Raw genomic sequence first — 4,822 nt, forward strand, 5'->3', positions numbered from 1 at the left:
AGCAATTGTGTAACCCTTCAGAAGTAAAGAGTCTCACCAAACCAAATCTTGAACTACAAGTGGTATCAACTGTGTGCCTATTGATGACCCTGTATACTTGTATATGCATCATAAAAAGATGTAGGTAAAATGACGTAGTACATTGAATGTACGAGCATGCAAGGTGAACTATAAAATATAGATATAAACTTGATTGATAAAAAAGGAAGAACATACTCATCTCGTCTCAACTCGAGTCAACTCAACCAAACGATACTCAACTCAACATAAAAGCAACAATAAAGAAGAATTATATGCAGAGCTTTTAAAATAGTAGATAGTAACTCAATGTATATAAAATTACAATAATAAACTCTTTACACTTATTTGGGGGATTCTCTTACCGACAACTATTATTATGAGTTATGTAATGATGCATTGTCTCGCTCACGCTGTCAGAACTATCTTATACCTTGTCGGAGTATAAGACATCCTCAACTAAGTGGTCCCACTAACAATGGCGAATCAAGGATTTGATGTTCGTGGGTGCACAAGCAAAAAAGAAAAATTCTTTATTAGAAGCTTACAAATATTTTTATAGTTTAGGTAGTAAATAAAGAACAATAAATTAAAAACAATTGAAAAGAAACCGTGGAAATGTATACAAATAGAAGAGTAAAAAGACTATGAAGATGTTGTCATTTGCTTTTTTTCAACAAAAAATATAAGCTATTGCTGGAACTTGAACCCTCGCTGGAGGGATGGACATCGATCTATGAATGCCACTCAAAAACCAACTAAACCATGATGCATTTTGTTAAATGGGTGCTCACGAATTTATAATAACAACTTTCTTGTATTTTCTATATAAATATATAAAGTTTTTGTATGGATCAATAGGTACTCGAGCACCCAAACTTTAATATGGGGTTCCGCCGCTGCCCACAAATATATGTTTTAAAGAAATAAGAAATTATTTAAAAAGTATGATCCTTTTTCATGTTGGCATACATGATTTATGAGGATTTTGAGTTGTCTGACCTAATTCTCATATTGGTGCTCAATACCTACTACAAGACAGTGGAGATACAACGACATTTTCTAAATATCATATTATGATGTTTAAATGTAACAAATTTTTTTACCGATATTTATTTTACATTAGGACCAAATGTCGTAAATTTTAGTGTCAGAGATTTTCTCTACATTTAGATAATTGTCAGGAAGAATTTGTGACATTTATTTTATGATATTTAGGTAAATGTTGAAAAGAATTTTTGTCACTTTCTTTGCAACATATATGCAAATGTTGGTAAGATTATTACAACATTTATTTTTTGACATTAATGTGAATGTCGATAAGAAATATGACATTTATTTTTGACATTTAGGTGAATGTCAGTATAACATGTATGACACTTATTTTCGACATTTAGGTAAATGTGAATATAAGATATATGATATTTGTTTTCAACATTTAGGTAAATGTGTGTATGATATATATATGACATTTATATTTCGATAATTATATAAAAATGTTCGTACGAGATATATGACATTTCTTTTTGACATTTATGTAAATGTCGATATGAAATATATGATATTTATTTTTTACATTTAAGTAAATAACGGTATGAAATATATGAAATTTATTTTTTTCAACATTTATGAAATGTCACTTAAAGTTTCTGACATTTAGATAAAAAATGTTTGAAAAACAAATTTCAAGACACTTGTGACATCTATAAAATGTCACAATGAAAATTTTGAAAACTTTAGTTAATGTCAACAAATGCTATTATTGAATGTCATAAAAATTGCTGACATTATTTTATATTTTGTTAAGTGTCATATTAATATTCTAATGTTGCTGCCAAGTTTCATTAAATATTCTGGAAAAATCTATATATAATTTTTCTCAAGACTCGAATACATACAAGCAATCCATAAATTCAAAATTGTCTTCTTCATAATAAGCAAGAAATATTATTTAAAGCATATATTTTATAATATTATAATCAAAGAACAAGATTGCAATATAATCAATTTTTTGTAAAAGTAAACAATGTAAAAACAAATTATCTTTTCTATGTCAACTAAAATTGAAATCTAACTAAATGTAATAATATCAACATTAAATCAACTAATTAAATCTTTTTCAAATGGAATTTGTAATAAATCTTTATGAAATCATCAATCCAAAAGTCGAGCATGTTGAAGTGCATTCTTAACCTCAATTTTCTTAAAATTTTGCACAAGAAATGCACATAAGAAAATTTATAATAATATAATAATAGAAATTGGATCCCCATTAAGTAGAACAAATTGTGATATCAAAATTGACTAATTGAATTTTTATTAAAAAAACATATTAAGGAATTGATGCAAAAGCAATAATTATATACCTGGAATTTTCCACCTTTTGAAAGAAAAGAAAGATCTTGTAGTTTTTTCAAACATATTCACTTCTTTTTATTTGTGTCAACTATCGTAGTTCCAGTCTTCTTGATCATGTTAGCCTGAGAAAAATATTAAATTCATTATTTTGATACTTTACGATATACAAACTTAACATTTCATTGAAACATAAGTATGCCAAATTTTTTCGAGAAAGAAAATTAAAAAAAAGATATATGATTACTTCAACAAAACAAACATCTGGTGTTGGGAAAAAAATACAAACATCCAATAATGCAACTAACAGTGTGCTAGCATTAATACAAATTCACCATCTCATATGAAAGTTCAAAACTCCCTCTTATGCTTCTTTTAACTTATCCATGTCCATTTCCCAAAAAGCATCAATTTTTCCAACCCAAAAATATGAGCATGCTCAACAATATTGATAAACTTTAAACCTCAAAGACCCAACTCAAATCACCTGACGTGATCCCTTCATACATATATATGTCCCCATACCATGGTAAAAAAAAAGGTCAACTTGAATTTTCATCCTAAAAATTCAAGAACACTGTGAGAGAATTTTGCAGACCAAAAGTAAAGGATAAGTTCAGAATTTTATCAAGGCTATTTTGGAAGGTATAACTATCCAAGAAGAAAAAAAGTAAAGTATAAGACTAAGCTCACCAATCTCACTTGAGGCTTAATACTATATATAACATCAGGGAAAATCAAATTACATATTCAATGAAAGCAAATACAAATGTGTGTAGAATTCAAATTTTCAATTGATTCACACTTATCAAGTCAATATCATATATTTGACTGGATTTGGATTGGATTATGGTTTTTCTTCAGATTTGGACAAGAAAACGAAGAAGTTGGTCGTGAACGTTTCTAATAAAGATGATGCTGAGAGTTTTACAGAACACGCTAATGCTTTCTACCAGAAAATGGCCACAACTTTTGGCCTTACTTCAAGAATTGTATGATAACTATCTCTCTTTGGCAGACCGCTATTGCAGCACTTGCCAAGATCCATCATCGTCGAAATTCCTTCCCAACTCCATCCTCCCATTTTGATCATGATTATAATGATTAATTTGATAAGGAAGAGAACAATGGATCAGATTTGTTGATTCCCCACAAGCTAAATTTGAACCAGACATGATCATTGCATACTTAGTGATCACAAGTTTCGACTGTGAAATCATAGCTTAGTCAAGTAAAATAGATTTGCAGGAAAGTTTATTGTAGCCTTGGAATCTGAGAGGTTAATCTTGTTAAACGAGAACACGAGATTAGGATACAAAGTGGATTCATTGGTGGAGGAGAATAAAGGGTTGTCTTCAGAGTCTTTTTTTCATGAAGAGGAGGGTAGCTGATCTTGTAAGGTTCATACTAAATAGAAGGGAGGATCATAGAGTTTGCGTGCTTAGTCAAAAACGTGAGGATCTTCACGGTCAGATATATGGATTGGAGAGGAGGAACAATTAGTATTAGGAGCAGCTACCGAAACATGCAGAAGAAAAAAGGAGCAGGTCTAAGATGGGGTTGAAGGATTGCTTTAAAGTGCCTGAAGAGGTTGTTGTTGGCAATGTCAAAAAGGGCAAGAAGCAGAAAATTATTGGAGCTGAAGTTAGAAAGAAATTTACTAAGTTTAGGGACAGGTTTACAAAACTTGATATCTTTCTTTGTGCACCTAATGTAAACTGAGAAAAAGAGGGTGTTTCTACTTTAAGTTTGCTGCGTAAAAAACCTTAGCTTTATCACCATGAGACATATATATATTTATGAAGGCACCTACACATACAACATAAGATACATGTTTGGTTTTGGTTCAAAATGTATTGCTGAACTGCTAGTATACCTTGAAGAACTCCTATGATATACCAAAAGCCTTTGTATTGGTGAACATGTTAACTCAACCAACCTCTTTCTTTTGCTAGCTCAGACAGTATTATGTTAGAGGATTTTTGTATATCTTTGTGGATTTGTTCTTTGGTGACACCAGTTGTGAGTAAGTGGATAGAGAATAAACTTGCCATTATTGAGTATAATGGAGCAAAGGGATTAGTAAAAAGTAGTAAATCTTACTTGACTAGAACAGGATGATTCTACTTAAAGTTTGTTGTATAAAAAAGATTAGCTTTATCACCATGAGAAACATGTATGCTTATGAATTGAAGGAACAATAATGATGGGAGTGTTGGAATTAATTCATCAATGTTTAGTCTTTCAAAATTGTCTCTTAGTTTTTCAAGAAGTCTTTTTAGAATTTCGTAGTACATGTATCTAGTAAATTGTGATACATGTATTTAGTTATTTGTGCAAGACTTTTTGTTTTCTATTTTGAGTAGTATAAATAGTGATGTAGTTGATGATTGTAATCATCTCAAGTGTCCTTAAGTAGCCTATAATAAACTTGAGCATTTTCTAAAGA

General features: G+C 30.1%; 1 pseudogene; it reads left to right on the plus strand.

Annotated features, from left to right (window-relative positions):
- The first annotated feature begins 496 nt into the window (after positions 1-496).
- LOC107018910 lies at positions 497-4,095 on the plus strand (annotated as a pseudogene).
- Positions 4,096-4,822: the final 727 nt, after the last annotated feature.

The sequence above is a fragment of the Solanum pennellii genome, chromosome 1, assembly GCF_001406875.1.
Source record: "Solanum pennellii chromosome 1, SPENNV200".
NCBI lineage: Eukaryota > Viridiplantae > Streptophyta > Magnoliopsida > Solanales > Solanaceae > Solanum > Solanum pennellii.